The sequence below is a fragment of the Podarcis pityusensis genome (assembly GCF_964106645.2).
Source record: "Podarcis pityusensis genome assembly, chromosome: 6".
NCBI lineage: Eukaryota > Metazoa > Chordata > Lepidosauria > Squamata > Lacertidae > Podarcis > Podarcis pityusensis.
Window position 1 is genome coordinate 78,509,924 of NC_138030.1, and position 26,738 is coordinate 78,536,661.

General features: G+C 41.5%; 1 long non-coding RNA gene across 2 annotated transcripts in view; it reads right to left on the bottom strand.

Annotated features, from left to right (window-relative positions):
- Positions 1–26,738, bottom strand: part of LOC308478762 — a 141,510-nt gene that overhangs the window by 22,027 nt on the left and 92,745 nt on the right. The window lies entirely within an intron of this gene.

Below are 26,738 nucleotides of genomic sequence, written 5' to 3' on the forward strand. Positions count from 1 at the left end.
TAATAATAAGGAGAAAAAGAAAAGAGCTGTATTGCAGTTGAGAATCAAATTGTCTGTTCATGTTCTCTTGTACCGTAGGTTCATATTCTCTTTATACGCCTCCCCATTAATGCTCGCAAGCAATCTACAATCATTAAGTAGCGAGTGACAACGATGTTTGTTGATTAGCTATCATGTAATAATAATTACTGTCACTTTCAAGCCAAAGACGGAGAGCAGATGAACGTTGCGGTGTTTTAATCTGGAAATGTTGATGGTGGCAGAAGACGACAGCAAATAACAATAAAGACTGGTGCAATGCATACACAGCGCCACTCAAAGCAGCTAGATGAAATGATACCCCATTCTCCTGTGTAAACACCAGCTCTCTGTCATACGCAGCTCTGGCGCACTAGTTGTTCATCTGCATTATTCATTATTATTGTCTGCAAAATTAAAAATTAAACCTTCTAGGACAAAACATCTATGCAACAAGAAGCTAAGGTGGGAGGCACGGCAACCTCTAAATTTTGTTTGAGTGCTAGATGACCTCAGTAGGAGAAAAAGGGTATGTGGAAAAAATAGCCCTGGTATTAACGCAGATCTATTTGAGTCTTCATGCTTTGTAGTTTGAAAACAAGCAGCTGACAAGGAATAGCTAGAACTGTACATATATTACTATTCCATCCTTTTCGTAGAGTAAGCCTAGTCTGAGGGCAGATCCATTCCATACAGTTAAAGGACACTTGGTGCAAATTTGAAGCACATTACTTCCCCCAAAGAATTATGGGAATGATAGTTTGATACCTGGGAATTATAGGTCTGTGAGAGGGGGGAAAACTACCATTCCCAGAATTCTTTGGCAGAAGTATTGTGTCCTTTAAGTGTATGGTGTAGTTCTGCCATCAGTTCAATTTCCCCAGTAATCATGACTTGAAGTTTATATTTCTTGTACGCTGAGCAACCAAATCCTAAAATTTATAGACTGCTGCATTTCCTGACTTTTTAGGGAAGAATGTTCTATATATCTGCATACATTTCCAGCATTTATTTAACATGCTTTTATACATCTTGATCTGGATAGGACTTGTGGAACCAACTTTGCACCTCTGCATAGTGAATGTATCTCTGGCTGGATGTATCAGCCCTTAAGCTTTGATAGGTATTTAATGTAATGGCATTCTGTAGTTATAAGGAAAATACTATATGCACCCTTATAGTCCTAAACAGCACAGCGTTTGCAACAGATTAACCCATAGACAGAAATATCAGAAACTTCAAATGACTCCAAACTGTTTCCGGGCATGCTCAGATCAATAGTTACAAAGGATGTTGCCTTCTCCTCCTCATCCTAATAAATAAACAGCCATCATCCTGCTCCGCTTCTTGTGACAAGACGGTGTGCAAGGGAGCTGCAGCTAAATAATAAATAAAGTGACCTGCAGAGTGATGTTCTCCTAAGTTCAAACGTATTAAGTCATTTTCGTGTATATATTTTAGGTTGACATGCCATTAAAATAAAAAATTTAATACGCACAAGCAACAAAAAGCAGCACATTTCATTTCACATTAAAAACATCTAGGCGGCTTGTCACTCCACCATTTCTGTCTCTCGAGATGGGTGGTGAAAAAGCATATAGAGAAGGAAGGCAAATAATGATAAAATCCTTGATGTTTGAACACAGGGATTGCCACACAAGCTGAGAGTTGTGGTTCATGTAATTTTGCAAGTGCTGTTTTAGAAAAATGAATTCACTATGTCCTGTGCTAATGCGTTCATTCCCCAAAGCTTCCATTTTTAAATAAATAAATAAATAAATAAATAAATAAATGCTTAATACTTGAATTTGGCAGAGGGGAGACTACAGTCCCAAACAGTGAATTTTTCTTTGTTTCAAGTATGCCAATAGATTGCAGGAGGAAGATAATCAGATCAAGCAATAAAATATAAATATTGGAGAAAATCTAACATTACATTCAATGATAGTTTTCTGCAAAGATAAGGATACTCCGCAGGCTCCTTGGAATAGCTATTTCTAGCCTTCCTCATCTGTTTTTCTCTACTATCTTTACATATTGAATTTTTTTTTTCCAAATCACTGAATTCCTCTTTTGAAGGTTCACAGATTGATGGTGTTTGCTTCTATCTCTCTGTTGTCTGATGACAGTTTCAAAGAAACCCTTATGTTTTGCTGCTCGGCAAGACTGGGTCATAACAGATGGAAAGCACACAATTCTAATCTGAGCTCCTCCTCCTATGTGGTATATTCCTCTTACCCTACCACAATCTTGTACACCCTAGATTATCACTCTTTCCCATAAGAACTTCTAAAATGATCTGGCTGCTTTTTCTCCTCCCTACAACTGGATGTGAACTAGACTGTTGATGCTGGTGCAATCACAAGAATAACTCTACGTCGATGTTGCCACAAGCCCTAGTTGCTCAACAACTTCTAAATAATCCACAGTCAGCCAAACTCTCCCCCAAAGAAACATGACTGGAAAACAAGTCTATTCCTCAAATTGGTGCTGAGGTATGAAGGGAACTTAAAACAAATATACAAAACGCCTAACACATTGTGGTTTCAACCTTACTCAGGAGCAAAGGATGCTTTAACTGGTTACAAATACTTCAACAACACACGTCTGGTCATCTGAAACAGATTGTGTATTTTGTTCCTTTGATTATATTTCAGTACCATTTTGAGGCTTAGTGTTCTTGTTTATTCACCTCTTTTTAGTGTTCCCTTCTCATTTTCTCCTAAAAAATATATGCAAATACCCTCCATATTTCCCCTCTTCTATGTGATGAACAAGACACAAAGATTGCATTCCTCAGACCTCTGCCTTACTAACCAGAGCCTCTGAACTCCAGCCTTCCCTGTTGTGTACTTGTGTTGGAAAACCACAAAGTTAACCCAGTCAGCATATTTTTAACACCACAGGTTGCTTTCCAGCTTTCCCTATGTCTGTTCCTTAAATCCTGCCCTATATTCTCTCAATAAGCATTTGGATACAACTGTAAACAATGGTTGATCATCATGAGAACAAGTCAAGGCAAACTTTGGGCTCTCTTTTCCTCCATCTCTTCTTCAGCACCCCTGCTAAGATATTACAGACCCTCCAAGTGTCCCTGTTTTCCAGGGATGTCCCTGATTTAGAGAAGCCGTCCCAGTTTCTGATTTGATCCTGGAATGTCCCACTTTTCCTTAGGATGACCCTATTTTCATTAGAGGAATGTTGGAGGGTATAGAGTTGTCCGCCCTCTGAACCGTTTGAAGGCAATCCTGTATAGGGAAGTTTTTTAAAAAATGTTTAATGGTTTATTATGTTTTTAATAAATGTTGGAAGCTGCCCAGAGTGCTGGGGCAGCCCAATAAGATATGTGTGGTATAAATAATAAAAATTATCATTGTGGAATGGGGTGTCCCTATTTTCATCGTTGGAGGGTATGATATTAGGGTATATTGGAGGGTATGATATTAGAGCTTTTGCTTCTGTTTTTTTACTAACCACAGTTTAGTGACTAATGACTAATGACTAATCTTAACTGATTAACTTAAATAGAACAGTTTGATAAATGATGGGTTGAAGGAGGCTGGCTTTAGTAAACCATAATTAAGGATTTGTGACATTTAGCTCATTTTGTTTTTTTGTATTCACATTTCAGTTGTTGTATTTTTTCCTCCCTTTTCTTGTAAACTGCCCAGGGAATGTAACTGAAGGGTGGCATAAGAAATACTTACAGTGATGAATGATTGAACAACATACTCCTTTAATTACTTGCCGATGGTGCTTTTCTTTATTATTAACAGCAATATTAATACATCCTAACCAGCAATGAAAAACGGCAAGGATGTTTACTATTAGTACTATATTGTAAAAATTAACCACAAAGTGTAATAATGCCTAATGAAGACCACATTTTTAAGAAAGGGGATGCTAAAGAAGATGGTTAAGGATAACTAGGGAAGCAGTTTCAGTATTTCGGGCATGATGGCCAGTGTGGTGTACTGGTTAAGAGCGGTAGACTCGTAATCTGGTGAACCAGGTTCGCGCCCCCGCTCCTCCACATGCAGCTGCTGGGTGACCTTGGGCCAGTCACACTTCTCTGAAGTCTCTCAGCCTCACTCACCTCACAGAGTGTTTGTTGTGGGGGAGGAAGGGAAAGGAGATTGTTAGCCGCTTTGAGACTCCTTCGGGTAGTGATAAAGCGGGATATCAAATCCAAACTCCTCCACAGCTGGAGACCCACATTTGGGAAACACTGAGTTACATGAAGGGAAAGGGCTGTAACTTCCTCTTACCTGTTTTGCATGCAGAAAGTCCTGGGTTCAGTCCCAATGGCATCTCTAGATAAAGCTGGGAGAGAACCCTGCCTGAAATCATGGGTGGCCATCAGTGTGGGCAGTACTAAGCTAGATAAAGCAATGCTCTGTGCACAGCTCCAGGCTTTATAACTGGTACAAAAAGCACACGTGGCTATGTTTCTACTGCAATTTGTCCCCTTTCTCAGTGCCTTTGTGCCGCAGCAGAGCTTACATCTTTATAAGGAGGACCGTGCAAGAAATTGAGACCGACTCCCATCTATAACCATCTTATGTTATGTGTAGTTTTAAAATCAGCATCCGAATTAAAGCTGTCAGGGAAAGATATTGCTATTTCGGGATTTGCTGATTGCCTAAAGTCATACTGTCATTCCAGGAAAGATTGCTTGTCAGGAGTCGTCCTTTGGGAAATTACGTATGTCAAATGAGACTGCCTGGAGTTATGCTGGTCAAGATGGCGAATGGGAGACGACGACGGGCAACAAGCTGATCCATAATTGGATCAAATCTCCATTCAACCCTTGATCAAAGAAAATTAAACTCTCTTAAGACGGGCTTTTGATTTAAATCACATCCAGGCTATATCCAAATCAAGCAATGCTGCTAGGGACACATCTATATCACAGGCATTTAACCTTGACACCCGCAAAGTCATGGGAGGGGAGAGTGATTTCTAGCAGAGAATTCTGATTGGATACCTTCAACAAACTGTACTTCCCAGGATGCTTTGGGGGAAGAATTCTTCAATCGAATGTGTACAGGCAGGAAGCTCCTCTCCTCACTTGGCCTAAGACACAGAAAACGCAGAGGAGCCCTTGATGCAACGACTGGAAGCACTGTCAATTTTAAATTTCATGAATCAAGCATTTGCTTTATCAAGCAAGAGGTATACAAATCTTGTATAAAAAATATATATATTAAAAAATACCTGCTTGTTTATTTTTCTTAGGGAGGATCCCTTTCCTTCTATCAAAATGGTTCTATGTTTAGGGAAATTTCCCTCGATTTATGAATATTGATACTCGGGAGGAAGTGGAGGAGAGAAGAGTATGCACTTTGTACCAGTGACTCTAAGATCCAACAATTTTTGGCACAGAAAAACCTTGTCTAGTCAGCTGGTAATGTGCAACAATATCTGAGAGAGAAAAACCAGCCATTGTTCTTGCCTGTCTTCCCTTCCTTCCTTCCTTTTTTTGGTATCTAGCTAAAAAGCAAATGATGAGGCATTGCATCCAATGTTAATCTTCCTTACAGTAGGCCAACTGGAATGAATTGATAATCCTAAATTAGGTCCAATAATTTCAGCAGATCTACTCTGAATATAACATTGTTGGGTACAGCTCACTCTTATTTCTTGTCAGCCGGCAGCCCAAATTTTGGCGTAAGCCTGCTTTGTGTGGCACACACACTGATTCTGCTGTTTCTGCTTGTATCAGTTCTCTGGTCAGCGTTCCTGTAAAGAAGAGGGATTGTTTTGAAATTTCATTTAGGTATTCCTTAATGAAAACAGGTAAGCAAGGCTGAATTGTACTTTAAGTGGGGGGGGGGAGGGCAGGCAGTCAGGGACACACACCTGGCCAAACACCTGTCTCTGGAAAACTTTACGCATCACCTGGGAGGACAGGCAAACTAATGCTAGGGTACTGGAAGAAGCAAAGATCACCAGTGTCAAAGCAATGATTCTTCAACATCAACTTTGTTGGACTGGCCATGTTGTGTGATGCCTGATTATCGTCTTCCAAAGCAACTACTCTATTCTGAACTTAAAAATGGAAAGCGTAATGCTGGTGGTCAACAAAAGAGGTTCAAAGACTGTCTCAAGGCAAATCTTTAAAAATGTAGTATAAACACAGACAACTGGAAAACACTGGCCTGCGAGCACTCCAATTGGAGAACAGCCTTTACTAAAGGTGTCATGGGTTTTGAAGAGGCTCGAACTCAGGACGAAAAGGGAGAAATGCGCTAAGAGGAAGGCACACTTGGCAAACCCTCACCGCGATCAACTCCTGCCCGGAAACCTATGTCCCCACTGTGGAAGGACATGTGGATCCAGAATTGGCTTCCACAGTAACTTATGGACTCACTTTTAAAACCATAATAAAAGAATTCCTTCCAGTAGCACCTGAGAGACCAACTAAGTTTGTTATTGGCATGAGCTATGCTGTGCATGCACACTTCTTCAGATATCTTCAGGTATCTGAAGAGAATAGAGCTGGGTGCCAGGCCCTCACCTCTCCCCAAATGCCCCCAGGGGCTCTTGCATGGCCCTAGCCCCTTGACAGGGGTTCAGACAAGAGCATGGCGAGCCTCTGGATTCCTTTAACAGAATACCCTTGCAGCAGCAGCATTGGAGGGGCAGGAACAGCCAACCGTACCCCCTCCACCAACCAAATTTAACCAATGCCTAACCACAACCTTACAAGTTGTGACGAATTTGCTACACAGTAGGCAAAAAACCAAATGGCACCAGCCAATCAGCCAAATGGAAAAATTCCTACCAGGCCCCTGCCCCAAAGCAGACGACCCCATGACAGGCATAGCAAGGTGAACACAAACAGCCCTAAATGTAGGGAGGGTGGGCGGGTGATCCGATGCGTTTGGCGAAAAGAGGCAGATCAACACTGTACGCAGGGAATAAATAGCCCCTTGGCTGTCAATCATAAATTGCAACATCAAATTCTCCCCAACAACCAAGAGGTGCCCAATAAGATTCGTGGCCATCCAAACTAACCCGCCCAGCAACAGAGGGATGTCTTGTTTGCCCCCACCGCAACACGTGCTCTCCATGAAGGAGAACACGCTTTCACATTTCTTCAGTATCTGGGTTGTTGTTTTTAAAAAAGGAAACTTAACATTAGGAAGCTGCCTTATATCACGCCAGACCATTTACTTGTCTAGCTTAGCCCTGTCTACCTTGATTAGCAGTTCTCTCAAGGGGTCTTTCTTTTTTAAAAAATAATAATATTTATTAGTAGTTTCAGCATTATAGAACATAAAGAAAAAATAAAAAACAACACTATAATACATAAAAAGGGGGGGGGGGGCAAAGACCAATACAACAATACAGCAAAAAGATAAAAAGAAAAAAGGAAGACAAAAAGAAAAAACGACACAAATCCCAGATTACATATCTATAACTTCCATTTGCTTGTTTCATTGACCTCCTCACACCTCCCTTTTTGTATTCTAGTTTAATTAGTTATTTCAGCAAATTCTTTCCATCTTTCTCAATTTTTGTTAAAAAAATTATCTTAACGAATTAACCTAATAGTTGGCTCAACAAATCCTTTCCATCTTTTCCCATATTCTGTTATTCAAATTACCTTAATTTATTTAACCTTATCTTACCCTAAAATACCTTAAAGCTTGAATCTTAGTTTTCAAATATACATAACTCCTAATATCATTTCTGCTAGAGTCATATAGTTTCATTCCAACATTTTCCCTAATATTCATTAATTTTAAGCTAATTCCCTAAATAGAAAGTTTTCTTTATAAATTTTCTTCCAATCTTCATTCAACGTCTCTTCTTCCTGGTCTCGGATCGTGTCAGTCCTTACTGTCCATTCCATCTAGTCCATCAACCTGGAAGCCTTATGTCCGAGGCCCTTAAGTCTCTTCCATGTCCCTTCTGCAGTTCTTCTTCTTCTTGTTTATACTTGCCCTTTTCCTTGTCTTTTGTTGGTCTCTTTCTTAATTTCTTTCCTTTCTCATTGAGGAGTAGGTCTCTGGGGGATTCCAACCCAAAATTGTCTCCATCTTCCTTCATCAAACCCGCCCATTCCCCACAGTCCCACTCCCCACAATCATCGATATAATCCAAAAAGTATTTGAAAGCATATTTCAAGGTCTCTCCAAAGTTAGGAACCTCCTCAGCTCCAAACTCCCCCTGGCCCACTCCAACTTCAATCTTCAATGACAGCGGCTTATGCTCCTGTAGGGCCTCAGGTCTCTCCATTTGTATTATTTGAGGTGCAGCTGCATCCTCCTCCATTATCTTCTGCACTTGCCCAGTCAGTACAGATTCATGAGTTGGTCCCTGAATGATTTCTGTATCAATGTTCCCTGTTTGTCCACAGTTATTAACCACAACAGTCATCAAATCCATTTTCTCATTCATCAAGTCCATCTTCTCGTGCATCTGTTCCAGCAAGGCACTTGTCTTACATAAAGCAAGCACCCAATCTTCCTCCCAGCTCATCTTTAGTCAAGGTCAGAAAAGACTGGTCCCACGATCTTAATCTCACAGCTGTTGAGTCCTCAAGTATACTGCAGCAACAATTTAACAAGCTCCCTCTAGAGGAGACAATTTCTATTTGTATCCTTTTTTTTTTTTTAAGGCAAGTCCAACAAAGGAAAATTACTTTCATTTTTCAGATATTTTTCAGATATTTTGTTTCTTTAGAATGCAAAAGGCAACATTGGAATCAGTTTGTTTCTCTTCTTTAGCTATCTGTCAAAGTATTCCATTCACAGTCAATGAACCTCTCCAACAATTTCTGTCTCTGACACCCCGTTCCCAGGATAGAGACGGTGAAAACTTATCCTTCTTCACTCCCTCTCCTGCTAGAGTTGAACAAAGTCCCCCCCCCCTTTCTCCTGCTTCCAAGGGGGTTTCAGTAATTCTGAATGAAGGAAATTTAGACTTTTTTTTAACAGCTTTCCAGGCTTTAGCTTACAAAGTTTTTGCTTTAGTCTATATACAAAAAGCGGAAGGCGGACTTCCTGTTTTGAACCTTCCCGCTTCGATGCCAAATTAAGGTATTTCTTGATCCAATTTTCCGTTTCTACTCAAGGGTACTTGTTTAAATTCCAATTGTCCACAGGAAAACGTCAGCGCTCTCCGGCAATGGCTGTGCGGCTTCACTCCGTGAAAATAGCAATCAGTTCGCAGCACCGCGCCACTCACCCCACTTCGCTCCGGCGCCCCAAAATGGGGTTCCCGGAGAGTAGGGGGGCGCTCCTGGTGCCCTGCCGAACCCCACGTTCCCAGGCTTCCTCCGCCTGGGATTTGTAGCAGGTCCCCACCTTCGCCGCGGCGGGAAGACTCTCAAGGGGTCTTTCTTTGCCCCACCTGGAGATGCCAAGAATCAAACCTGGGGCCTTCTGTATGCAGAGCAAATGCTCTGCCGCTGGACCGTGACCCATAATTCATGCACTGATTCTATAAACTGCAGGTGGGGCTCACAGGATGAATTTCTCTTCCTGGCTTATCTAGTCCAGTATTGTCCACACTGAGTGGCAGTGAATTTCCAGGGGTTCAGACAAAGGGTCTTTCTGGTAGGTTTCTTTTTATTGCCACTGTGCAGTGCTTGGAGTCACAAGACTCTGTTTACATTCCAGACTGTTGGAAGTCTCACGGGAGACGGGTGTTGGTATTACTGGTTTCCTGTTTTCTTTGTACCAGTTGCCTCTCGGCTTTCACAGAGAGAGGATGTATATTTCTTTGCTGTCTGCATAGTTACAAATAAAACTCTTAGCATGTAGCTCATATTTCTCATCTTCTGCTGCTGCTGTATACTCTGTGTAATGAGGGAACGTTCCTGGAGCCTCATCAAAGGCTCAGGTCATTAATTAACGTCGGAGGGCTTGACCGGAGGATTAGCTCGGCCGAACGCAAGTCCGACATTTTTTGTTATGGGCGCCTAGAGATGCTGGGGATTGGAAGCTTCTGCACTCCAAGCAAATGCTACTGACCTCTGCCCCTTCTCCTTTCCTCTATGGAAAAGGAAAGGTAACACCTGCTTACCATGAAGGATAAAAATATAGAGCTTAAATGTTTTAACTGTTTTAAAATGTTGACAGCTAGAGTTAAACGAGACAGAGTATCCTGCCCCAAATAAAACAGCAGAACTCTTTCAACCCTGCTTCTTTTATTCATCTGCAAAATCACTTTTTTTTTTCTTTCCCAGAGGCGACTTTTAAAAAAAGAAAGGAAACTTTTCTAGCTAGCGAAAAGCCAGCACTGTGTGTTAGTGATAGAAAAATCCCCCCATGGCAAGAATGACACAAATGGATGCTTTCTCCTTCTGAATTTATATCTGATTCTGTTTCTGTTTCTGCAATTTTGTCGTAGCTCTGTACTGAGTTTCTCCTAGTCCATCCTAGTTGGTGTAAATCTGGTTCTGCAAATGCAATAGACTTTCAAAGAACAAGGCACGTCATATTATAAAGGAGGGACCTTTCTAGAAGCCCTCAGGGCTTAGATGAGATCAGAATTAACTCATCCATTATCTGCCAAACAGCAGATAATCTTTAATTTGGGCTTTCCTTGAACAAGCATGTCTGCCATGGTTACTCAATGACTCACAGACACACGCGTGGGATGACTCCATTGGAAAAATCCTGTTTGAAAAGTTGTTAAATGCATAATTCTTGATAGAATATTATTTAAATATGAATTTAAATATTTTTTGTTGCTGCTGCAGAGTATTAATAAAAAAAATCACAGATTAATTCAGAAACAGAGTGGAAAGGATTCATGAATGAATAAATGCAAAGTTGCCATTGACTGGAACTAGATCAGTCTGCCCTTCCTGATGGAAATTAGTGCTTGATGCTCTTATGCTTAAAAATAATAAATAAATATATGTTAAAGCAATGAGCTTTATTTTAGAAACTTGCTACATTAAAGGAGGAATCAGCAGTGATAGATAATTCAAGGTACCCCACTACTTTCTTCCTAGCTAATGCTTTGACAACCTGGCTTCTCATAACCTGGTCATTCTAAGGGAGGAAATATTCCCTGGGCAAGTTGCTCGTGAGACTTTCCAGTGGCTTACCCCCACAACAATGTAGTCTAGGAATAAATATTAAGTTGCAGCACAGTCACCCTCACTGATGACAAGACTTAGCCCTAGACATGACTACTTATGAGGTTTTTACCACTTTTGTTACATCAGAAGATGGAAAATTAGACTGAGCATTCTTTCTTTCCTGAATTCTGTGAATGTTTTGTGTAGATGTTTCTGAGCACAATTGGTCAGTGTTGGTGCTGACCTTTAAAGCCCTAAATGGCTTTTGCCCTGTATACCTGAAGGAGTGTCTCCATCCCCATTATTCAGCCCAGATACTGAGGTCCACCTCCACCTTCTGGTGGTTCCCTCATTGCGAGAAATGAAGTACAGGGAACCAGGCAAAGGGCCTTCTCAGTAGTCACGCCTGCTCTGTGGGACACCTTCCCAGCAGATGTCAAACAGATAAACAGCTATGTGATTTTTAAGAGACATCTGAAGACAGCCCTGTTCAATGAAGTTTTTAGTGTTTGATGTTGAATTGTGTTTTTACTATTTTTTGTTGGGAGCCACCTGAGTGGCTGGAGCAACCCATTCAGATGGGCGGCATATAGTGGTACCTCGGGTTAAGAACTTAATTTGTTCTGAAGGTCCGTTCTTAACCTGAAACTGTTCTTAACCTGAGGTACCACTTTAGCTAATGGGGCCTCCTGCTGCCGTTGTGCGATTTCTGTTCTCATCCTGAAGCAAAGTTCTTAAACCGAGGTACTATTTCTGGGTTAGCGGAGTCTGTAACCTGAAGCGTCTGTAACGTGAAGCGTCTGTAACCCGAGGTACCACTGTATAAATAATGGTGTCTTCTTCTTCTTCTTCTTCTTCTTCTTCTTCTTCTTCTTCTTCAGAGGGAGATGATGGATCCTTGTTGTGACTCAACGCAGGCCAAAGCCACAGGGTGGGAAATGTCAAATGTTGGGCTTCAGAATTTTAGAGGGTTGTTGAACAAGATACTCTCCACTGGCTCCCTTCCTCAGTGACTCCTGTTGGTTTATGTTTCCCTCACTGAGCAGCAGATGGTAGTCACAAGACTATGTTTTCATTCCACAGTCAAGTTACTGTTGGATTCCCACGGGAAAGGGAGACGGGATGTGATGTTCACTGGTTTCCTTTTTACTTCTCACTGCAGAAAATTCAGGGGACATTTGTCTGTGATCCCCCTTTCTGGGGTGCAGGACCTACATCTTACACACCTAGGATTCTGGGATAAAGATGCAACAGCCGCTCAAAGTTGGGTTTGTAACCCAGTTCTTTCCCAGCCTTAATTGAAACTGCTTTGAATTTTATGGAACTTGAGAAATCTGCCTTGGCAGTTTTACCACCTAAATATAATAAAACCAAAATTTCAGCACTTCAGGTTTACACTGAGGGGAAGAGCTCTCTATGTCTCTTTGACATATTTAATGCTCCTAATGGCACAGCATTTCTTTTAAAAATAAAACCTCCCCCAACTCCTTGTTTGAAAATGAAATCCAAAGGAAAATGCAATGTAGTTGGGGAAGGACTGATAAATCGTTTGTTTCTGATTTGTTGCTGTGCTATCATGCGTGTATGTATTTGGGGGGTGGGGTGAGGAATGAAATTTGCACACCCTGAGTTATGTGCACAGATACTATTTTTAAAATAATTGCTAGAATTACAATTGAAATAAAAGAGTCCCATGTCGGATCATCAAGATAAAAACAATGCAACAAATCAAATAGCAACAATGACAGCAGGAAAAGCAGCAAAAGCAAACAAAAAACACACCCTTTTGCATTCCTGAGAATTTGATTTTGGTTAGATCCAAGAGAGATCTATGGAAGACTTTGGAAATGGAGCTTCCAAAAGGTTCAAATCTTCTTGTCTTGCCCCCTTAGTGAGAAAAATGCTCCTTGGATAAATTTTGGGATCCTTAAATGAAGAGGTGGGTACCCAATGGCCCATGCGCTACATCCAGTCCCCAAGAATGTTTTTTGTGGGCCTCAATGACCCACAATATTTTTCTTTAAAAAAAAAAAAGCATTGACTGCTCCTGTGCGTTCCCTACTGTGATGCCTTCATGTTAAAAGGTTTTGGTGGCCCTCAAAGCTCCTGCATTTTTGTTGTTGAAACTTTTTTAAAAAACAAATTATTTTCAAAAAGATTTTGTGGGGGGAGGCACCCCACATACTCTTCACAGACCTGTTCAAACACACGATTTGGCTACATAAGATTTTTTAATTTGTTTTATTGTGTTGAATTATTTTTAAATGTTTTCAGGTGCTTTTAATTTTTTCAAATTACAATGTTTTCAAAATGTTTATTTTATTTTTAATGTTACTGCTTTATCACAGAAGTGCTTGCTGCTCTAGGCTCTGTCAGGAGGAAAGGAGGGATAGAAATTTAACAAACAAGCATGGCTGTTTTTCAGCTGGAACGTGCCGGAACTCAGTTCCGGCACCTCTCAGGTGGGCACCTTTGCCATTATAAGAGAATATGTTGGGTTCTGGCACCTTTTTTTCTAGAAAAATAGCACTGCAAACAAGTAAAACAGCCTTAAGGAGCCCAAGCTTGAGCGGGATGAGTGAGGTATTCACTGCTTCCGCCCTCATCATTTCTGATAAGTACAGCAATTCCCTCAATTGTAATCCATGGTGGCAGCCAGCAGTTCTGACTTCACCAGCCACCACTGCTGCTAACAATACTTGATCCAGCTTATTTAATTCAATTAAACAAAAGATAATGCATGCATTTCTGGAAAACTGACATTTGAATTCCAGAGCCACAGGAGGTAGGAGAGGAAAAGTTCATCTCAAGGAATAGAAATGGAAAAGTTCCTGTCTTTCCTTTTTCTCTCTTTCTTTCCCTCCAGGCTTCCGTATATTGGGATAATATCAAGAGAGGCAGAGTAGCAGAGCTATATTTAGTAAGTAGGTCATGGAGACTATTTCTTTGTTGAGCTGAAGAGCTCTACCCTTGCGCTTGTCTGAGTTCTCATGTGTGGCTTGCGCACCACAAAATCCTGCTTGCATCATCAAAACAAAGGCCTGTAAGGACGCCTCATAGAAATTTCATGAAGCAACAAAGCGCAGATGGTAGATGGCATATGCTCATTCTTCAGTTGTAAGTTCGCTCCTTTGCTGCAAAGACTCTTTTCTTTGCAGCGCCCCAAAAGGACTTCTTACACAGCCCCATATGAAAATGAGGATGAAAACACAACAAAGCAACATTCTGCTGGGACCTTTCCAGTACGCTATGACAGTAGTGCTTGCCCAAAAGTTTAAAGGCAGAACTATAGGTTATCCACCACACAGGCTTGCTGCCCAAAATGGTATCCCCACAATGGGATCTCACTCCACTCCCCTGTAGTTCACAGTAATGGAAATTCCTGTCATGGGGTCACTATCATCTCAATCTCAAGAAACCGATAAAAAAAAATTAGCATTAAAAAAGAAAATAGTCATCAAGTCCACATTGTCATGAAAAGTGTATTTGTTTTTGGGCCCTCAATATTTATCTTGAGATGGGTTGTTTCCAATGTTAGCCATACTAAGAGTAGACCCATTGAAATTGATGAAATTAATGAACCTTACTAACTTAGGTGCACTAATTTCAGTGGCTCATCCACACTTCCACTTGTTCCATCACTTTCCTATGGGAAAACTTGCTATTTATTTATTTATTGAATTTATATCCCACCCTATACCCGGAGGTCTCAGGAAGGTTTACCCCGTGAATAAATATGGGTTGCGGGACGCGGGTGGCGCTGTGGGTTAAACCACAGAGCCTAGGACTTGCTGATCTGAAGGTTTATTATTACTATACTTTTACTGTTAAGGAGGAAGAGACAGATGACCTTGTGTATCATGAAACTTGTGGATGGAGTCTAATGTATCCTCTGTGAGTTGTAGTGCTTTTTTATACAACTTGGCTTGTTTGCCAGCTGCAATTACGCCTTAAGAAAAAGACAGAAAGAGAGAACCTGGCTGTAGGTATTCACCTGCATTTCAGGAGGTTAGACTAGATGACCCTCAGAATTCCTTCCAACTCCACAATTCCATGATTCTATGTTCTGATGGGTAAATTAAATGACCACAATGTGCTCCCCATGACGTTGCCTTTGGAGACTGTTCAGAAACTACGGTCGGTACAGAACACAGCAGCTAGGCTGCTAACTGGTACAAAGAATAAAGGACACATCTTGCCAGTTTAAAAAGAACTGCACTGTGCCCAAAATGTGTTTCTGGGCACAGTTCAAAGTGCTGATTTTAACCTTTAAAGTGCTAAATGGCTTGGAATCTGATTCCTTGGAGGACTGCTGGTTCCTGCACGAGCCTGCCTGGCTTTTAAAAGATCATCAAAGGCTTTGCTCAGGGTATCTGTGCATTTTGAAACCAAATGGCTGGTAATGAGCAACTGGGGCTTCCTAGTCAGGATGCCTCTCCTCCAGAACACCCTCCTTCTGCTTCTTCATCAAGCCTTAACTTTGATGCATTTTAGGAAGAACATATATACACTGTTCCGACACCACCACTTTTAACACAACTTGAGTCTGCTGTTTACCTGATTTTTATTTATTTTACCTGTCTGCTTATTGCTTTTGTATTGTGAATCTAATGGCCAAATGTGAGTTTTGAAGAATTTTCTACATGTTGCCAGTGCTTTTTTTCTGGGGGTATGCAAGGGTACAGTGGGATGTGGGTGGCACTGTGGGTTAAACCACAGAGCCTAGGGCTTGCTGATCAGAAGGTCGGTGGTTTGAATCCCTACGACGGGGTGAGCTCCCATTGTTCGCTCCCAGCTCCTGCCAACCTAGCAGTTCGAAAGCACACCAGTGCAAGTAAATAAATAGGTACTGCTCCAGCGGGAAGGTAAATGGTGTTTCCGTGTGCTGCTCTGGTTCACCAGAAGCGGCTTAGTCATGCTGGCCACATGACCCAGAAGCTGTACGCCGGCTCCCTTGGCCAATAAAGCAAGATGAGTGCTGCAACCCCAAAGTCGACCGCGACTGGACCTAATGGTCAGGGGTCCCTTTACCTTTACGCAAGGGTATGCATAACCCCTAAACATTTTGGGAATCTTTGTACTTTTGTCCATTTACTGTATTTATCTCCCCCCGATTTGAACTATAAAATGGTGATTTTCTTGAGACAAAATGAGAGTACCCCTAAATGTATTTTTTTAAGAAAAAAAGCACTGCATATCGTGAGCTACATCATGAACCTTTTTTTGGTTAAGAAGTTAGGGGGGAAATAAGGTATATACCCAATAAAAGTTTCTTTGTGTGACAGTTTTAAAATTTGATCTGGCTGAGAAAATCCTTGGTAGACAGCAATTTAGAAAGATATTGAGGGCATATTTCTAGATGTTGGCGGTACTTAACCAGCTCCGTTGGTTAGAGCGTGGTGCTGATAACGCCAAGGTTGCAGATTTGATCCCCGTATGGGACAGCTGCATGTTCTTGCATTGCAGGGGCTTGGACTAGATGATCCTCAGGATCCTCCAACTCTACAATTTTATGATTCTATGATTCATGTAGCCACTTACCTGCCTAAGCTGAATCTAAACAATACTTAGTCATAGGAAGCCAAGACGCCTGATCAGGTGTGAGTCCCACAAAATGGCCCTACAGGTCCCATATCCTGGCAACCTCAAATATTTGTGGTTACCATAGCTAAAAGAGCTCTGGAAAGTGATACAGAAATGTTCACTAACCAAAAATTGGGTGATGGAACTCCTCCTTTCCCAGGGAATTATTATTTCTCCAGCCAAAGGAACTGGGTTTGAGTTGATTGTTTTGTTAGGCAACATGAGCAGAAAGAGGACCTGGATTGACTGGTAGAGCTCTACAGTGGTGGTTTTTTGTTTGTTTGTTTGTTTGTTTTTAAGAAAAAGGGGAGCTGGTAGTCACCATGAAGTTCTTACAGTAATTGCCACACTTCTGACATTTGGAAGAGGTGCCGGTACTGTGTACCCTTGAGTATGCCCAGAAAAAAGCACCGGATCATCTCTAAATGATTGACAGTAGATTGGCAAGGATTTCTGATTCTAATTGTTTAACAACAACAGCATCAAAATGTGCTCCCCCTGCAAATTATACTGTTGAACTGACAAAACTTTGGAGTAACCAGGAGGCAATTTTTGTGTCAGCGGACTGTGTGTCGGTACCCAAAATAAACTTCAGGGAACAGAATTCTTTAATTCTAAGGGCATGCAAGTTGGTGGTTCTCACGGTTATTCTTTAAAACAAAGTAGATTCCGAAAACCTGAAGTGTGTCCACCCCACTGCATTTCTGTCAACTGTCCCAGAATTGCAGAGGCCACCCTAGCTTCTGATTGGATCTCAGATTGTCCAATTTTGGCTCCTGCGAGAGTGCAGTCCCAAAAGGTGCCCATTTTGGGGGGATATACTCTCTGGCAAATCACGTGGTTCTTGCAAGAGCACAGCCCGGAAAGACGTGCATTCCAATTTTTCTCTGCAAGATGTTGGAGGGTATGCCATTGTTCAGCAATCTTAGATTAATCCCTGTTCATGTCTTTCTTTCTTTTTGCCTCGCTGTCAACCCTCTTCCTTTGCACGGAATTTACTTTCACAAAATATTATGAAACATAAACATGGACCGAGAAATCAATACAATCTGTGTAAGGGAAAGGGTATCTGTTTGCATCTCTCCTTGCTATGCTTTGTCATAAGAGGGCTATTGTTCAGCGAAAGAGAATGTCCTGGGGAAAACAGATAACTATCAGCCCCTTTGGTCTTTTCAGAACTATCACTCGCAGTGAAAGCTCAGAGGGGGGAAAGGGGATAAAGAAAAGCAAGACAGAATTTGGATGTGATGGATGTGCAATGTACAGTTCTTACAATCCCACAGCAGCTGTATGAGCTCTGTGTTTCTGAACTGCCCTGTTTCCTCCTAAATGTGTTTGTTCAGTCCATGTCTGAAACATAGAGTTCACAGTGGTTGGTACAGATATTAAAAGCTGTTATGAGGAAATTATGAGGAAATTAGGGATGTGGGTGGTGCTGTGGTTTAAACCACTGAGCCTCTTGGGCTTGCCAATCAGAAGGTCGGCGGTTTGAATCCCCGCTACGGGGTGAGCTCCCGTTGCTCGCTTCCAGCTCCTGCCAACCTAGCAGTTTGAAAGCATGGCCCCCAAAAGGGCAAGTAGATAAATAAGTACTGCTCTGGCGGGAAGGTAAACGGTGTTTCCGTGCACTGTTCTGGTGGGTGTTCCGTTGCGCCAGAAGTGGCTTAGTCATGCTGGCCACATGACCTGGAAAAACTGTCTGCGGACAAATGCCAGCTCCCTTGGCCTGTAAAGCGAGATGAGCACCGCAACCCCAGAGTCATTCGCGACTGGACTTAACTGTCAGGGGTCCTTTACCCTTTTTATGAGGAAATTGGTCAAAAACTATTTAAGAGCTGAAAATGCACATGTGCAAATATGAGTTTTATGAATTTGCCAATTTTGCCACTCAAATTTTGAGAATGAAATTTCAGATTTCTTATCAAAGTAGCTCTAGATCAGCATCAAATACAAGATATTTAAGCCAACATTTTAAAGTAATAAGTTGTTGTTAGGATTTTGGCTGCGTGCCAAGAACATATCACTAGTTAATTATCATCACTGCAAAATGCATGTTTCATCTATGTTGCAAGGATCACCACTATTTACTAAATGGGTCACAATCCATTTGCTCCAGTGAAAAAACCATTGGGAGCTGACTTTAAGCTCCTGATGTTAGGCTTGATTCAAGGCTTAACTGGGCATTCTATAGTGGTACAGAAAAGTAGAAGAGATTACTTTGCTGGAAACTATCCTTCTAGCAATTTACTGTCAACTGTAAAGAGGCACAGGCAATTGATGAGCGTGTTTCAACACTTCCTCAGTTGTTTTTTTATTTGAAAATAATGCTAATGGTTTCAAGTTACAAGAAAGGAGATTCCGACTAAAGACCAAGAAGAACATTCTGACAGTAAGAGATTGTTTGACAGTGGAACCGTCTCCCTCAGTAGGTAGTAGACTCTCCTTCCTTGAAGGTTTTTAAGCAGAGGTTGGAAGGCCACCTGTCATGGATGCTTTAGCTGAGATTCCTGCATTATAGGGACTAAATGACCCCCAGGATCACTTCCAACTCTACAGTTCTATGCTTATTCCTTTGAAGCCTTGGCCTTATGCATCCCATATATGTCCTGATGTCATGTACAGAATGGGTAGGCCTGGCTTCCCCTGAACAGGCTGTTCAGCCCAAATGGAGAGGGTTGGAGGGCCCAGTTTGGGCTGCAGGCCAGAGGTTCCCCATTCCTGAAACAAGTACTACCATTACTTGCCAACAGAAAGACTGGGGAAGTTATTCAGGCCACAAAGTCTGCTGTAGCTTTTATTTCCATGTGTCCAAGAACTGGGCGGGTGGACAGCAAGTTTCTTCTACTAGCACAAAGTGATGAATCAGATGTTTTGTCTTCATAAGTTTGGGTGCTTGATTTGCTCAGTGAAAAGTTTGCATCCAACACACAACTCTAATAATTATTGCTGGCTCTCATAGATATATATTGCCAGTATAATGGGCTTTTTTTTTTTTTTTTTTTACTAAACCTAGTTTCTATTGTGCTGGATCCCTCATACTATAAAAGCAACTGTGTGTGTTAAAAAGAAAAACAGCATTCTTATTGAATAGGAAGAATACAAGGCTTGAGATCAGATAAGCTTTCTTTCCAGAATGTGAGTTTCCTTCCATTTGCTTAGGATTTGCCCCCACATCCCACCATGTATCTGAAGACACTTTGATGGTGAGTACACTTTTGTTCCTGTGTCTGCAAGGAAATTTTAGATGGACAGAAATTTCTTTTGCATAACATGTTTTACACAAAGACAAATAATACTGCTAGGATGAGGGGGAGACAGCTTGGACTTGCTGCCAAGAAATGTAGAGTGTGATAAAAGGGCATATATTTACATAATGCAAGTATTGGAAGTTGTGGGTGTGGGATTGTAAAAATGGAAGAGAAGGAGGGAAGAAGGGAGAGAAATCTTAAAAATAAATAGTGTGTATCACATAAAACTTATAAAAAACATACTGGATTTTCTACCAATGAAAAAAATGTGCATACATTAGAGTGGAAAACTACACACGCTAACAATCTCATAGCCAGTGTTGCCCAGGAATTCTAAGAAACTGATAAAATCAATGCTTCTTTCAAATGGTTAAAATCTATGCAGTTCTGAAAAGTTCTGCTTGATTCAAAATGGCATCCTATTGTATCCAAACTTCAATGAAAACCTACTCCTTGATCACAGGCACCACCATGCAAAATTTAGCTATAATTTGCCAAGTACACAAAGCCCATGCTCACCCCTCCCATTCACCGTTTTAAAATATTATGAGAGATCTTCCACTATGTTGCCTACTTGTGCCCTGATAATTTGTCATCACAGTGCTGCCACCTTCTCTAGCCTGTCCTTTGTCCCCCCCCCCATTATTTTTAATTTTCTGATCAATTAGAACATTTATAAAACATTCTGTAATATCTCAATAGCTGAGCCAATGAATAGCGATGGTTCATTTCAGTCAACTGAAACTAGAATTCTAACTCTCAATAGCTATGAAACTTTCATAGCCTGTAGCCTGGGTTCAGTGTTTGTCCTTACTTTGAATTTATCCAATAGTGAGGGGATATTGCAACACTGCCATGTGTCCTTGCAAACCTGTGTAGTAGTGTGGTGTATTGGTTAAGAGCGGTAGACTCGTAATCTGGTGAAACGGGTTCGCGTCTCTGCTCCTCCACATGCAGCTGTGGGCTAGTCACACTTCTTTGAAGTCTCTCAGCTTCACTCACCTCACAGAGTGTTTGTTGTGGGGGAGGAAGGGAAAGGAGAATGTTGGCTGCTTTGAGACTCCTTTGGGTAGTGATAAAGCGGGATATCAAATCCAAACTCCACTTCTTCTGTGTTTTAATTTGAAGGCCCATTATTTTCTCTTCAACCATAGATAGTGCCCGAAAACACAATCCAAACCTGGCAGTGATACTGATCATAGATCTCAATACCTTTGAAATGCATCTTTTCCAAAAAAATGCGACTGTGCACCATTCCCAAGGTATACAGCTTGCAACCTTAACCACTTCACCAGTTACTTTCCATGTGCAAATCTGTAATTTTTCCTACAAAAGCATTTTCTCAAACAACATAAACGAACCACAATTTCAAGAGGAACCACCAAACAGTTGATATTTGCCAAGCCTAACTCTATGCACCAGAACAGCTGAGACCCTTGCTCTTCCCTAATGTACTATTTTGTATAGTCGTACCTCTTGCTACGTCAGTCTCCAGCTGCATTTTTTCAGGATATGAACATGGCAAATCCGGAAGTGTATACTTCCAGGTTTCACCATGCACGCATGCACAGAAGTGCTCTGCGCATCTTGCACATGCACAGAAACATTATGTGCACCTCGCATGTGCACAGAAGCACTCTATCGCGCCATGCACAGAAGCGGTACTCTAGTTGCGGACTTTTCGGGGTGTGAAAAGCACCCTGGAACGGATCGAGTCCGTAACTAGAGGTACCACTATACTATATAACAGGATACCAGTGCTAAATGGGATTTTAATATTCATTGGCATAAAAGAACATGGACAGATGTCTTCTCTTCACTATTGTTTGTGGTACATACCCTCTCTGCCAGGCGCACAAGAAGCCATGGGTGATTCATGCAAAAATGCTTTTTCTGGATTTGGAGTGCTACTGTTTACATGACGACTTGGATGCCTAACGCACGTTGAACTTTTTTTTTTTTTTAATTTTTATTAAGAGTTTAAAAGTTACAAAAAAAAGAAAAAGAGTTAAACAAGCAAAGAAGCAAAAAGAAACAACAAACAAAAACCAACACAATACAATGCAAGACAAATAAAACAAAACAAAGACCATTTTAAACAATTTCAATGTCATATCTTTCATTCGCTTATTTCCATGACTTCCTCACAAGTCCCTTTTTGTATTCCACATCAATTTATTATTTCAGCAATTCCTTTCCATCTTCCTCTGTTTTCTATCCTATAATTATCTTAGCACATTCTAACCTTGTTTTATTCCCTTTAATGCTCAGTTAATCTATTTATACTTAATTCCTTATAACATTTCTGCTAAAGCCATATAACTTCATTCCCACTTTGTTCTAACATTCATTAATTTTGCAATATTTCTATAAATAGTCTTTAAACTTCCAGTCTTCTTCCACCAGCTCTTCTCCCTGGTCTCGGATTCTGCCGATTCTCTTAGCCAGCAAAAAGCAGATGATTCACAACAAAATTTAGAGATCTGGCAGGGCAAGTCCACCTCCTTCTTTAGCATCCGTTAATATCTTAAATTTTACTCGAGGCTTCCTGCCCTGCCATACAGATCTAGAGACATCCCTCTGCCACCTCCTGAAACAATCCCTCCCATCCAAAACTTGCAATGTTTGAAACAAAAGCAACATCCCCAACCTCACTGCAACCCTCGTCCCCACCACAGCAACTCGGCCCAACAATAGCAACTTCCAATTTAGCCCTATTTCCAAATCCCCCTTGTCTTCAAGCCAACGTCCTTCACAGTTGCCCTTGAATAAATTCACATTTCTGGCGGTCATACTAACCCCCCAATACCTCTCTTTCTCAACCAATGTTAGTCCTATCTCCTCCTGAAACTCTATCAAGGTTTCCTTTTCCTCGGGTAGGGCTCTGATCCTCAATTTCATCTGTTTCTCTTTAAGTTCAGTCATATCAGGTGTCAGCTCGTATTCATCAAATCGTCCTTGTATGGATGGGACTCTCTCTCTCCAGTTGAATTACTTTAACTTCAGCAGCGAGGGTTTCCTCCTTAACTTCATCCGCAGTTTGCCGTATCAGGATAGATTCCTGTATCAATTTCTGGGTGATTTCTGTATTGATATTCACCTTTTGTCCCAGGTTATTTAAACTTTCTACCATTAAATCATTTTTAATATTTGCAGCATCTACTTTCATATTTATCACATCCATTTTCTTGTGAAGCTGTTCCAGTGAATCATTTATTTTCACTAGTACAATCACTAAGGCCTCTTCTGGCGACATTCCGTCTTTCACATCTGCCATAACACTCAATAGATTCAAGGTCAACTCACAGTCTCACGGTTTTTATCTTACAACTGGAAATTTCCCAGCCCAGATTTTATGTAGCCGCCAGTTTCAAGAACTTCCACTAGAGGGAAACAGTTTCTATTTGTATTGATAAGTAATATCCTCTTAAAGCACAGTTCAAACGACCCCAAACTAATTTCAATTTTCAGTTACTTTCACTGCTGGAAACAGTAGAAACAATGTATCTTCTCTTATGCTAGCTGTCAACACGATCCAAGCACTGTCAATAAACGTCTCACCAAAACGTCGGACCTTCTAGCAGCCCGTTCCCAGGGTCCGAGTGGCGGTGTTTTACCTCTCTTGGTCTCTTCCGCAGGCAAACTCAGTTGACAACTTCCCTCCCCCCTCTTCTCCTGCCTCCAAGGGGGGGGGGGTTATATTCTTTACTTATGGAAATTTAGTCTTTTACAAAAGGCTTTCCAAGACTTCAGCTTGCAGCCTCAATTGCTTCAGTCTATTTACAAAAGGGGAAGGCGGACTTCCTGTATTAAACCTTCCCCCGTTTCGATGCCAAATTAAATGTTTTTTTTTAAATCCAATTTTCCCAATTAAGCTCTACTCACGGGTAGTTACTTTAGAGTCAAATTGTCCACAGGAAAAAGTCAGCGCTCTCCGACAACAGCTATGCGGCTTCGCTCCATGGAAGAAGCAGATGATTCGAAGCACCGCGCCACTCACCCCACGTCGCTCCGGATCCCCGAAACCGGGTTTCCCCGCGAGTGGGGGAGGCCCGCCGAATCCCACGCTCACAGGCTTCTCCCGCCTGTGATTTTTAACAGGTCTCCACCTTCACTGTGGCGGCCAGACCCAGATTTCCACGGAGCTGATTCCTCCCAATCAGAGGAATCCAGCCATTGCCGGAGGTGCCTCCCCGGAAGTCCTCACGTTGAACTTTTTCAAAACGAAAAAGGAAGAGGCTCAGTTTCATGAGAATATCCTCATGGCAAACATTTCCATACTGTGAACAAGAAGTGCAGGTAAATCATCCCTTGCTTGGTCCAATAGACACTATGTGGATAGTATGAGCACAAGCTTATTACCTGGTTCTCAGAGCTGTTTTGCTGTTGCAAATATGATCAATATATATATATTATATATATACCAAAAAGTAACAAATAAAATCAAACAGAGTACATTAAAGAAACATAATTTCCCCCCAAAAGAGGCTCATCTGGCAAGGTTATAAAACAAACAAGCCATTATCATAAAAATGGTTGCTAAAGTAACCAATGCTTTTTGAAGCCCCAGTCAATGAAGAACACCATATAAGAAACATTGTACCCATCTGCAATTTGCATAATTTGGGAAAGATCACAGAAAAATAGCACTACATAGTCAGCTAATAGTAATTCGGTCCTTGGAATTCAGTTGCCCTTGTTCTGGAGGAAGGGCTAGCCATGTGTGGGTCAAAATTCACAGCCACACAACGATTGACCATGGTCCCATCCAAAGCACAGACATGGAAAAATAATTTTGGAAATAATTCTGAATATTATCCGTCCTATTTATGCTTGGTGACGTTAGGCTTCCTAACTGGGTGCTTTGCTCCCAACAGCTAAATTCATAAGCACACATCCATAGACTGTTGCTCCATCTTATCTTCTCCTAATTGTTTATTCTACACACAATAAAGAAATGCCATAAGACACTTGGAGAAAGCAAAAGAGAATTAATGTTTACATTCCCCCTGGTAGGTGTTAATCTCAGATTGCTCTATGTTGAACAACATGCCTGTTGTTTCTGCAGTGTTTTCCAAACACTCATAAATACGCAGATTAATATATATCTTATCTGCTAATCCAGGCATGTGCTTCAGAGCAGGACATTGCAAAGACATACGACATTCTGAAACACTTATTTGTTGATTGACTTATGAACACTGCCCTCCACAGAGTAGAGGTCCAACAGTTTCCATATGAAAAGTTATAAAAATCCAGCGTTACCACAGTCATATATATATATATATATATATATATATATATATATATAGTGTGACATCCTTCATGTTGTGCAGAAGCTAAACATCTAGTTTCAAGTGAAAAACATCTTAATACGATTGGTACCATAAAATGACAATATGCAGTCTCATTAGTGACATAACATGGTGCTCTCCAGCTATTCAGGGCCAATTCACATATGTGGCAACAACTGCCTAGTTTCCCCACACTTTGTACATATGGGGTTGGGGATGGAGCCACTGCCAAGCCTTTTTTTAAAAAACGTATTTTTATTAAAGATTTTCTTGGTTTACAAAAGTATGTGCAATCTCTCTCTCCCCCTCCCCGTAACATTTTTTTACAAATCAAAAAAAAAGGAAAGAGGTGGAGGGGGGGAAGATGAGTGGGGGTGGGGTCAGGTGGCGATGTTTCTATTTTACTTAATATGTGTAGGGTTTGGTGTCAGCGTTGCTTGTGCAAGTTCTCTGCTATTCACTTGTGTTCCTTTGGTGGTGAGAGAGGTTAGGGTTGGCCTAAGGTGTGGTTGTTTGTTTGCGATTGGCTGTGGTGGTCTTTGTTTTTATGTGTGAGTGGAGTGGGTGGGTGTTTTGGATCAGGTTAGCCATATTGATTTGTATGCTGTTGGTAGATTTTTGTCATTGTCTTGTTGGGCTGTGTATGTGATAAAGGTGAGTCATACCGGGGTAAAGGCGTCTTGTGTTTGTCCCCGTGTCAGTTTCAGTTTATTGGTTAATTTTTCTAGTAAGGCTGTTTCCCATACTATTTGGTACCATTGGTCCATGCTTACTCCTGACAGGTCTCTCCAGTGTCTGGTTATGGTGTTTCTGGCTGCTGAAAGTAGGTGGGTTATGGGTTCTTTGTGGTGTAAATGGGCATTACTGTCTTGGAAGATGTTTAAGCCTAGTTCTTCAGCACATATTCTATCCTGTAGGCAGCCAAAAGCAATCCTTTTGCCCCAGCGGGCGCATTATGTGACCCATGAGTGCAGCAAAATAACCAGGCTGTACAACAGTGATGGGATAAAATCAGGCCAAATCGTTATTGACAGCAGCAGGCAGGGCAAGGGTCCCAGGATCAGTTCATCACTCCCCAAGCCCTATGTTGATGGAATGTATCTGCTGGGTTTGGACCAGCCCAAACCTGTTCCATGGGAGTTGGCCAGTGTTGAACCTTGCCGTGGTGCAAGCCAAGCAAGCAAGGTCTCACTGGCAACCAGGGTGCAGATTCCAAACAGGCAGATACCCCAGGGTTGGGTTTGCCACGGTCAATCCTCCACTCAGGCCCCTTATCGGGTCCCCACTATGCTATGTTGATCCTTCCCAATGTCACCTCTGCCCACAACAAACAACATTCTTCCACCTAACAAAGGTAGGCCATAATTTTACTGAGGGAAAAGCAGAAAAAAACCCAACCAAGTGCCAATCAGGTTGAGAGAAAAATAAATTCTGGCCCTGTCAGTCAGTGAGCTAAAATTGCTCAGTGAAGGCTCTAACCAGAGGGTGGGCTGGTGGGAAGCTCTCAAGGCAAAATGGCCCTGAACTCCATGGAAAGCGGCTTTACAAAGG